Source organism: Solanum tuberosum, unplaced genomic scaffold, assembly GCF_000226075.1.
Source record: "Solanum tuberosum cultivar DM 1-3 516 R44 unplaced genomic scaffold, SolTub_3.0 scf00138, whole genome shotgun sequence".
Lineage (NCBI taxonomy): Eukaryota > Viridiplantae > Streptophyta > Magnoliopsida > Solanales > Solanaceae > Solanum > Solanum tuberosum.
This window is the reverse complement of record NW_006239065.1, coordinates 462,689-474,838: the sequence shown is the minus strand read 5'-3', so window position 1 is coordinate 474,838 and position 12,150 is coordinate 462,689. Positions and strand designations below refer to the sequence as shown.

At 33.6% G+C, this 12,150-nt stretch overlaps 1 long non-coding RNA gene across 1 annotated transcript; it reads left to right on the top strand.

Annotated features, from left to right (window-relative positions):
- Nucleotides 1-4,495: 4,495 nt before the first annotated feature.
- Nucleotides 4,496-5,096, top strand: LOC102599502 (uncharacterized). Its single transcript, XR_367617.2, has 2 exons — nucleotides 4,496-4,615; nucleotides 4,691-5,096. It is a non-coding gene; the product is annotated as an uncharacterized lncRNA (long non-coding RNA).
- The last annotated feature ends 7,054 nt before the right edge of the window (nucleotides 5,097-12,150 follow it).

Here is a 12,150-nt window from a genome sequence, read left to right as displayed (position 1 = left end):
AAGAATGCCACAGACTCAAGCAAAAACTCACAGTTAGAGAATTTAGCATACAACTCTCTATCATTTAGAGTTTGGAGAACTACTCTTAGATGACTAGCATGATCTTCTTCATTCCTCGAATAGATTAGTATTTCTTTAATGAATACGATAACAAACATATCTAAAAAAGGCTTGAATACTCTATTCAAAATGTCCATGAACGCTGCAGGTGCATTGGTCAAGTGAAAGGACATAACTAGGAACTCATAATGATCATAACGGGTCTTGAAAGTTATCTTTGGAATATCGCATTCCCTTACTCTCAACTTATGGTTGCCTGATCTGAGGTCTATTTTCAAAAAATAAGTGATACCTTAATGTTGATAGAAAAGATCATCAATTCTCGGAAGAGGATACTTATTCTTGATAGTAACCTTTTTCAACTGATGGTAATCTATACACATTCTAAGATAACCATCTTTCTTTCTCACAAATAGGACCGGAGCGCCCTATGCTGAGACACTTGGTCGAATAAAACCTTTCTCTGGGAGATCTTTCAACTACTCTTTCAACTCTTTCAACTCTGCTGGTGCCATTCTGTATGGAGGGATGGATATAGGACGAGTATCAAGAAGAATCTCTATACCAAAGTCTATTTCTCTCTCAGGAGGGACTCCGGGAAGATCATCTGGAAAGACTTCTAGAAACTCTTTTACTACTGGAACTGACTGAATAAGAGGAATCTCAATACTAGAGTCATTAACTCGGACTAAGTGATAGACACACCCCTTGGAAACTAACTTTCTCGCCTTAAGTTACCAAATAAAACGACCCTTAGGCACTGCTGAACTACTCTTCCACTCTATAATTGGCTCATTAGGAAACTGAAACTTAATAACTAGAGTTCTACAATTGACTGAGGCATAAGAGGCATGAAGCCAGTCCATACCTAGAAAGACAGCTAAATCTACCATTTCTAACTCAACTAAATCAGCTATGGTAATCTTGTGATTGACGAAAATTATACAATCACAATAGACTCTCTCTACTAGAATAAATTCAACAACAGGTGTGGAAACACTAAAGGGCTCAAGAAGTTTCTCAAGAAGAACATCAAAATTCATAGCAACATAAGGAGTCATAAAAGATAGAGTTGCTCTTGGATCTAGCAAAGCATAAACATCAAAGTTAAAGACTTGGATCATATCAGTGACAACATCTGGTGAATCCTCTTGCTCTTGGCAACTAGTAATAGCATAAAGACAGTTTGCTACTCTGTCTTCCCCTGAAGTAGCTCCTCTAGATGCAGGTCTGTTTGGTGGAGCAACTAAAGAAAATTGGGCTCTATTGCCCCCATGACCATTATCTTACATTTTCTTAGGACAATCTCTCATAAAATGACCGTTTTGACGACCCTTGAAGCAACGAGTGAAGCCATCACGACACACCCCTGGGAAGCTCCTACCACACTTAGCACACTCAAAAGTCTTATTACCCCCTTGTGCCGTACTACCCTGAGAATGCTCAGGTCTAGCTCTACAACTCTGTGAATTCTGATTATTGAACTCACATTTGTTCCTTGGTGTAGGTGCACTAGCAGATGATGGACCACGTCTTTTTTGTTTCTGTTGGAAGAATGACCGGTTAGCATTGCTCTTCTGCTTCCCGGACTCATTTCAATATAAGGAACTGAAGGAACATACCTGGTCTCAACTCACTTCAATATAAAGCAACAATATATATGCAATATAAGGAAAAGGTTTTAAAATATGGATAACAACTCTATGTATTTAGAAATACAATGGTAACTCAGTTTGTATACAACGATATAATTTAAAATCTTTCTGTATGTAAAAATACAAGTATTATCTGTGTATATAAGAATACAAAATTTAACTAGGGGAGTTTCTCTAACCGACAACCATCACTTTAGAGCTATGTGATGATGCAACATTTTGCCTCACGTTGCCAGGGTCGTCCTATTCCTTGTCGGGGTTATAGAACCTACTACTAAGTGGATCTACTAGTTTATGCTACAAAGCACTAATGAATCATCTAAAAAGTATGACCCTTTTCTACCCATATTGGCTACATTGTTTATGGGGGCTGTGATTTGTCTGAACTCTTCCCCATATCGGTGTTGAATAATACTCCCAAATTATAACTAGCTCATATTTTTAAACACATAACTCTTAAGGTGATATGAGATAATTGCTCAAAAACTAGCCCAAAGCCTCTCTTGGAAATCAGTTTTTCCGCTCTTGATTAAATGTGAAAACATTTACTCTTTACTGAAAACTAGCTCAAAGGCTTTGTTGGAAATCGGTGTTTCCTTTCTTGATTAAATGTGAAAACATTTAATCTTTGGGAATACATAATCCCCATATACTCTTTTGAAGAAACGAAATTCACTCTTCAATCTATACTCAACTCACAACTCATGTCTTAAAACAATTTTAAAGCATTTGCACAAGACTTTTGAAAAGATTCTAAGAACATTCTAGACTTGACTCTTAACTTTCCTTGAATTTGAATTTATGGATTCAAATATATGATTCATATTTATGGATGCTATCATGATATTTAGATGCACCATAAGCGTTTAGAAATCAATTAGAAAACATAGGTACGATTCAATGGAACTCAAATTGAATGAAGTGGGAAAGGGTAGAAGACCTAGCTCCTTGGCGCTTTGAGTGGCTCTGGGCGCCAGACCCAATACTTAATAAGATGGGTTGGGGTGCTCCGAGTGGCGCGGTGCCCCATAGCCAAAACTTTAGACACTTGTTTGGGGTGATATAAGTGGTGCGGCTCCCCATGCCCCTGCCCAGAAATCCCCAAATTTTCTTGCTCGTTTTTCAATTCTGAACCCTATAGTTTCGATTGATTTCTCCCCCAAACACATAGATTCGAATACACAACCAAAGTATGCAAGATTCTATTCAAAAAACAACCTTAAAACTCATGCAATTCACTCAAGAACTCCTCCAAAACTCAACAATCAAGATTCAAACGAAACTTTTGACAATATTCATCAAGAGCTCATAAACTCTTCTGTCAAGAAACAAACACGTTGAATTAAACATGATTGGCGCGTGGGTGAACGAACCCAACGCTATGTGATCTCACATACCTCGTAGGGATTAACCCTTTGCGAAATCCACAAGAAAAATCTCAAGAACGACGAAACTTGACTCTTTTTCCTCTTTTCTCTTCTTGTGTTCTTTCTCTAAAAACCCTAGTGTGAAATCTTTGACTGCGTGAACTGACCCAATTTAGTTTAGACCCCTAAGTAATTACCAAAAATGAAATAAATTAATTGGGTATGGAAAAGTCCAAAATACCCCATTAAAATTTGGTTGACTTTCCTTATTCAGACAACCCGACTTCAAATGGGCATATCTCCCTCATATGAACTCGAAACTGATAAAACTTGGTGGAGTTGGAAAGATAATTCAAAGACCTTTAATTTGATGTCATGTATCCTAACAAACTCTTCATGTGCTGTGCGTTATGGTCGTTTGAAGTTGACCCAAAACTCATACTTAGCTAACTTGGGGTATGGAAAAGTCCAAAATACCCCATTAAAATTTGGTTGACTTTCCTTATTCAGACAACCCGACTTCAAATGGGCATATCTCCCTCATATGAACTCGAAACTGATAAAACTTGGTGGAGTTGGAAAGATAATTCAAAGACCTTTAATTTGATGTCATGTATCCTAACAAACTCTTCATGTGCTGTGCGTTATGGTCGTTTGAAGTTGACCCAAAACTCATACTTAGCTTAATTTGTCAAACTTTCAAAATTTGATTATTTCCAAAAATGGTTTCTTTCTAATTCTAATTCTTTGAAAGAGTGGGGTGTAACAAAACAGATTAAAAATAAATAAATTTTGACAAAAATAGTTATCATAGTTTAAATTCCAAAATATATGAAAATATATATCTTAAGAGCAAAACGTGCCACATATAGCACTATAAAAATGATACATCTTCTTACTGTACACTATGCAACATAGCTTATTTGAGGTTATTTACATGACCATTCAATACTCGTATTTCATTTTCAAAATGAATGGGATTTGATAAGGTCATAATTTTTCATGAAATGAATATAATATATGTCTCATGTGAAGGTGGAGATTCTAAGTCTGAACAAGTATTCTCTGTTTCAATTTATTTGGCTTATGTTTCTTTTTTGTCTATTTGGAAATGAATATCTTTTTACTAATTTGGTAACTCTTTATTTCCAATATTCCACGTGGCATGTTAAGATAACAATATTAACTAAAATTTAGTTACATTACACATATCTTTAGTTTAAGATTACAAAATTATAAAATTCTCTTTACATTTTTTTAAAAGAATATATTTTATAAAAGTTTTTTGGCATGTTAGACCCTGTAGTTATTGACAACAAACAGGTCTAGCAATAAGCAGGTCCAAAAGTGACCGGCCCATCTAAAAAATAGGTTTTGATCCTATCTATGAGCCTCCAATATAATATCTCATTTGTCCACACCTGAGTCACATATGCAAACAAAGGGTTTTTTATTCGACTCAAACTTATAGGTTCCTATGAAAGCTCTGGATCTGCTATGATGGTCAAGGAGTTGAGCTCTTTCTTCTAGTTGGTGAGTATTTCCTTGTTTTCCTCTACATATTCTTCCTTCTACTCATTTATTACTAAGTTGAATTTGATGTTGTAGGAAATGTTGAAGCTGCTTTGAGGAAAATCTTATGCTTCGAAACAGTACGGATTTTCGATCTTGCTTTTTTGTCTATCTATGCGGTGGTTGCTCTTAGAGTGTTACCCTTTTGTGTATCGTAGATCCGAGAAACTTTTGTGTCAATGATATAATACATCAGTGTTCTTCTGTGGTACCGATCTAGCCTTATTTACTCACTCCCCCATAACTTATTTAATATCTATGGCATTGTAGGTTGAATCTATCTTGAAGCATTAGCTTTGTCATTCACCTGTGTATTTTATGTTGGTCTTTAGTTGAATCCTTCACCTTTGTATTTGTGTGGTGTCCTTGTTGTGTATGAGCATCCGACAAAATAACAGAAGTTTTGTACTCGTAGTCTTATGATGATGTGTTCCTCCTCTTCCCTAATATTCAGATTTAAATTTTTAGAATTTATTCTTTAGTTGTACATTTGTTGCTTGAGAAAATTGAAAATACCTTTGTTTTATTTGGTAATGTTATAAATGTAGTAAAAATGATTATTTATTTCTTACCAAAGGCTTGATTGACAATGCAATATGCTAGTGTGTTTACTTCTCTTTAGATGTGTGTTAGCATCACATGGAATTTTTGTGATAACTTCATGATGTGCTCAACTATATTTGTTATGTGAAATGTAATATCTCACTACCTTGAAAGAATTTTAACAAGGACTAGCAAGTCAGTTTCTACTTTTCCCTTGGAAAGCCCCATAGAGACAGAATGGTATATCGCTTTCCTAATAATAATTGCCTTTGCATCTATGTTGCCAATTCAATGAACTTCCTATCTTTTGACACACAGTAATTCTCTTTTATGATTCTCATATAGAAGCCATAGGATCTACTATTTAGATTGCCCCATATGTATTGCATTTTGATTGTTCTTGTTGTAGTGGCTTCCAACAAATAATTAGATATTAAGGCTTTGGTTCATATTTCTCGATGTAATACACAATTTCTTGACAAAAAAAGAATTTATTTCTACGTAGGGTATGAATTACTTTCTAGTCTTAAACTATCCATGCTAACATTCACAACTAAACTATAAAAAGACCGTCTTCCCATCACTTTGACTATTTTCTTATCTTGCAAGTTCCACATAACGATGAACGACACTAGGATGAATATATTCTTCTACTTTTGACAAACTATTTTTTCCACAATTTTAGTATTACCTGAAATAGTTTTAATGTCTCATGATTTAAACATGCAAAACTAGCAAACAACTTTCATAGTCTTAAGGTTATGGAAGAGGTTAGAGATAAGTTAGACATGGTCTCCTGATAAGAAGTTTGACAACACCAACAATATGAGTCCAACTAAATCCACCTATTTTGTATATCAATATGCAATGGAACCCTCTATTTCAAAACAAAAGTGTTACTACTACTATTATATATTCAATATAGATGATATTACATATATATATTTACCAAATGTGAATACTTTATCGGATAAAACAATAAAGTAATTGTTACAGGTTTTGTTTTAATTTGAATATAGGAAATCTGAATAATATCCCTTCTTTCAACATTGAATTAACAATTTATTCTAGATAAGAAAAACTAAAAACATAAGCTTAAAAGATTTAACAACAATCGAATTAATTTGTATTTAATTACACACAACAACGTATTAAAATTTAAGGTTTATATTCAAATATCAACGTTCTAAGAAAACTAGACTATTTGGATGTTATAATTCAGTGAAGAATTCAATGATAAATCAATATATCGTCAAATAAAGGAACTATAATGAAGAGAAAAGTTTATGAACTTGAATACTCATTGATTCAGTTTTGAAGAATTCATGTTGGAAATATACTTTATCATTATCACACTCATTCTCTTTTTCATTGTTGTGGCCTTATTCATCCCAGTCGCATTAGGTTTAGTTGTATTTAATATGAGAAGAACTATTAAAACACCATAATATATATGAGGGATAATGGTTAGGGTGTTCGAAATGTTATTACAAACTTTTTCGGTCCAAAAAATCTTTCAAACTTTTTTCTTGTTCAAAATTTTATAATAACATTTAGAAAACCCTAGTTCGTTACTCATTATATATAATATAATTCTCTCCCGGTCTCTGTCATTCTCAATGTAACTAAATATAATGTGGCTTAGATGAAAAATGTAAACAACAATAAAGAAGAAGATGACAATGATGATGAAGATGGAACCGACTTCCAACTTAAATTATTCAGAACTAAATAAATGAGTAATCAAGTGAATAAAAAAATCATTATATTTCTTTTAATATCATGATATATAGATTTTTCATTGGATTCTTGAATGAATTATCGCTTGAAAATACTTGAGATTCATTATGATATTCACTTTTGAAAGAAGAGATTTCATTTTAAATACGTTGTTATTGCGACTAAATAATAACTAAGTCGAATATTGTTAAATATTTTTAACTTATTTTTTAGATTATAAAACTTTTTCTTACCTACAATAAATGGTTAACCCTGAAAGCATGGTTATTATTTAGTTTCCAGTTTGCAAATTAAAACAAGATTTGCAACAACTGCAGATTTTATCCATTTTTGTATTCACATGTCATGACCTTTACTCTGGGTCATGATGAAAACTACTAAAACCCATTGAGATGTAAGCCTAACCCTTAGACTGGAACAAACAAGAATTGGCTAATGGATTGGAAGAGCTAGAAAGAAACAAAATAAAGCATCTCAATGAAGAAAAATAATAGAAATAAGTATATATATATATATATTAGTCTTTTGACACGTGTGTTGCACTGAATATCAATTCAGAAAAATTAAGCTAAGATTTGAATAATAAGCTTTGCACAAAATAATATTACAGATTCTTTTGTGAATATTCAATGTGGATCATCATATATATCTCTTATTCACAGATAGAAGCTTTTCAAAGGGTGCTTCGCTTCCAGCTCTTCTTGTTCGATACCGCTTCCCGTCCTTGTAAATATCATCTTTTTTTACAGGATTTGGATCAACGGGGTAAAGATTCCAGTGTTTACCAAGATTTTTCGAATTATTTTCTCAATTCTGATTGATTGCCTTTTTAGATGGGTTTGAAAACAAGTACCAAATTGTCTTGATAAGGTGGGGATGGTTCTGCCCCTTTCCCCAGGAAATCGAACCAAGAAGATGGGCAATCAAAAGTTTTATTAGTTAAACGCAATAATGTATATATTTAATTTAATTTGATGAGGTTCAATCATGTAATTAGTCGTATCTCACTAATATTACCTAATACACGATATTTATTGTGTATTTTTCTTGTCATCCAAACAGATGTACTTTGCACATGTATTCTACTTAATCTATTTAGATTTCATGTGAACATGTGGAGAACAACTACATTTTATTTTTTAGAACTATTTTTGTATATTAATTTTTATTTTACAAGTTATAACATAATAGATGATGTTCTTTTTGTTGTCTCTCATATTTGATTTCTCGATTAACTGTGTACATAAATCAAAGATAGTTAGCTGACTGTCCATAGTTAACTGAAAAAAGTTTCCTTTTTCTTTACCAAAAAAATTAAAAAATAAAATTAAAGAATATATTCTATCTGTGAAATCGTAGATATAATCACTTGTTTATCTTACACCCAACAAAGATATAGTTCATATACTTGTAAACAATTTTCAATTTATTCAACCAAGTATGATTTGTCCAAGGAAAATTAACAAAACCATGTTATCACATATATATGGGCGGTATAATAATATGAAAAATTATTTGCCAAAAGTTAATATAAGGAAAGATGAAAGATAAAAATAATTAATGTAATAACTACGATAATTCATAATATTATAACTAAAGAGTGTAAAAGTGAGTGAATAACATTTGCAATAATAAATATATATATATATATATATACTTTTTTATGGTTTTTTTTTTCTTTAATTTTTTAATTATAAAATCATCTCTTTAATTCATACCTCTTCAATCACATAATTAATTTAGTAATATCTATAACCTCTAACCTTTCATATTCATAACTTCAAATTATCTAATAAACATATTTATAACTCCTCAAAATTATACTTATAAAATCCTATTATTTGAGACATGTATGATGATTCTTTTATTTTCCTTTTTTAACTAAGATAATTTATAATGTTAAACTAAAGAATTAATGTGCAATAGATGAATTTNGAGTTTCTAATAAATTCTATACTTACATAAATAAATAGGAATTTTAATTAATGTTACTATTTTTTATAGGTATTAAAATTTTAATTTAGTGTAGGGACAAAATGAAAATGCTTATTCCATATTACTGAATATAAAATTTATTTTTTAATGATATATTTTAAATGATTCATATATATTCACATTTTTTGTGAAAATTTGAAAATAATATATTTTGAAGTTTGAAGATCTTGTTAACTTGATAATACAATCGTGACATATGTAAATACCTACCCAAATATGTGTGTGTATATATATATATATATATATATAATTTTTTTATTTTTCTTACATTAATGAAAATATATAGCTATCATACATGGTACATTGTTTTGTACTAACACATACTCTTGCCTACATTTCCCCAAATGTAGAATCCGAAAGTCAGATTTCTCAGTTTCGTGGCTAGTGGTTCATTTTAAGTGTTTTCGAGCTTTGGTGAGTCCTCATGCTTCAAGGATGGATTTTAACTGTTCTAGTTTCCTTATTGTATTTCAGTTTTTGGACATGATGTATGGGCTAGGCCCAATTTAATTCTATTGTATTAGATGGCTATTGACACAAAGTGTTTTAAACTTCCGCTTTTCTTTTATAAAGCTATTGAATTTGAAAAGTTGTTTTACTTCTATTGTTCTATTTCTTATGTTATGAATGCTAAGTGGAGTCTTATACGCCGTGTTATATCTAAGGAGTACTCCTGGGTCGTGAAAAACTTGGTAACTAGAGCACAAGGTTTAGAATGGCCCTAAGATGTCTCATAAGCCACATCAAGTAGAGTCTTGTTAATGAGTGTGAAATGCAACACATTTATGAATGAGAGGCCACAAGATGTTTAGGAAACTTCACTTCTTTCATTACTCTAAAGTCGTGTGGTAGAGTTTAACTCTATAACGTATCTCTCCTAATCCTTATCCGATGCTCTATAGGATATGGCACTCGAAGAGCTTATGCTAGAAGGAATGTGAGGGAGAATGTGGAACAAGAAGTTCCTCCCCAAGCTCCTCAAGTCTCGGTCGATCCTTTGGCCGAAAAAGTGACTTATGCGGAGTTTAGAGGTCCTTTACAAGTGTTGGCTCAGGCCGTAACGGCCCAAGACAATAGGGAGGTTGTTGTTCTCGTGAACCTAAATGTGGGTACGATGCATCTAGAGTGAGGGACTTCACTAGGATGAATCCTTCGAAGTTTCATGGTTCTAAGTTTGAGGAAGATCCTCAAGAGTTTATTGATGAGGTCTATAAATTATTGATGATTATGGGAGTGACGCCGGTGGAAAATGTGGAGTTGGCCGCTTATCACCTAAAAGGTGTTTCTAAAACTTGGTTTAACCAATGGAATGAAGGGAGAGCGGAAGATGCGGGTCCTCTTGATTAGGAAAAGTTTAAAGCCACTTTTCTTGATAAGTTCATTCCCCTTGAGATGAGGGAAGCCAAGGTTCTTGAGTTTATCAACCTTCGACAAGGGAGTATGAGTGTGAAGGAATATGCTCTAAAGTTCACACAATTCTTTATGTATGCTCCAACAATGGTTGCCGATTCAAGGGCAAGGATGAGTATGTTCGTTTCGAGTGAGTCCGAAATAGTGGTTAAAAAGTGTCGTACCACCGTGCTCATTAATAACATGGACATCTCTCGTCTCATGGTTCATTCCCAACAGATTGAAGAAGAGAAACTTAAGGAAAAGTCTAGGGAAACAAAGAGGTCTAAGATAGGTGATGGTAATTTCTCTCATTCAAGGTTCGATGGACATGGTCGTCGTAGATTTCGACAATCATTCTCCAGTCAAGGTTCCTTCAACGCTCTTCCTAAGTTAATCAAAGATAGGGTGTCTATCCCCAAGCCTCTAATAGGAAATGGTAGTGGATCTTCATTACACATGTCTACTTGTACTATGTTTGAAAAGAAACACGAGGGTAAGTGCCTAGACTCCACGGATGGTTGATTTAGTTATGGTAAGATTGGTCATAAAATGAGGGATTGTCCGATCCTGATGGCTAAAGGAAGAGAGGTCAATCAAGCTCCTCCTGGTGGTTCAGGTCCCAATGCTCCTTATTAAACTGATTATATGCACTTGAGACTCGTGGTGAACAAGAGGGTTCTCCCGATATGGTTACTGGTATGTTGAAAGATTTCCAACCTGATGTTTATGCATTACTTGATCCCGGTGCTACCTTGTCTTTTGTGATGCCATATGTGGCTATGAGGTTTGATGTTCTTCCGAATGTGTTGTTAGATCCTTTTTCTGTCTCTACTCCTGTTGGTGATTCTATTGTGTCTAAGACGGTCTATAGAAAGTTTCCCGTTTCCTTGTCCTATAAATTTACTGTTGTTGATTTGGTAGAGCTTGATATGCTAGACGTTGATGTTATCCTTGGTATGGATTGGCTGCACTCATGTTGTACTTTTCTCGATTGTAGAACTCGTGTAGTCACGTTTTAGTTCTCGGATGAGCCTATACTAGAGTGGAAGAGGAGAAATTCTATGCCTAAGGGTCAGTTTGTCTCTTGTCTAAAAGCTAAAAAGATGATTTCTAAGGGTTGCATTTACCATATAGTTAGGGTGAGGGATGTAGATTCTGAAACCCCTATTCTTAAGTCGGTTCCTGTTGTAAATGCGTTTCCGGAAGTGTTCCAGATGACTTACCTGGTATTCCTCCCGAAAGGGAAATAGACTTCGGGATTGACCTTCTCCTAGATACGAAACCTATTTCTATTCCTTCTAACTGTATGGCTCCGAAAGAATTTAAGGAGTTTAAAGAAGAATTGAATGATTTGTTGGATAAGGGTTTCATCCGACCGAGTATATCTCCATGAGGTGCTCCAGTTTTATTTGTTAGAAAGAAGGATGGTTCTCTTCGTATGTGATGTTTGCCTAATCAAGGACACAACTTCCGATGCAAGTGTCTCTGATCGTGCAATAGTATTATAACCCAATCAAGGGTTGGGATCGTTCCCAAGGGAGTGGTTTTGAGAATTAATAGAAAAATAAAATTTAGTTCTAACTAGTCATAGTTAAAGACATTAACGATTAAAAACATTGTAAATTAAAGAGGGACACAAGAGTGTCAATTAACAATGGGGGTTTTGTCACAAGTAGGTAAAAACAGCAAAATTAACAAAGATTTCTAAAAAATGAGAGGGGATTCTTGGGATGTGATAGGAATGCGGGATAGACTAAATCATTGGGTACATGCTTTTGATAGTAAATTCATTGAATATTTGTGACTAAGCTAGACTTCAAGGGGGT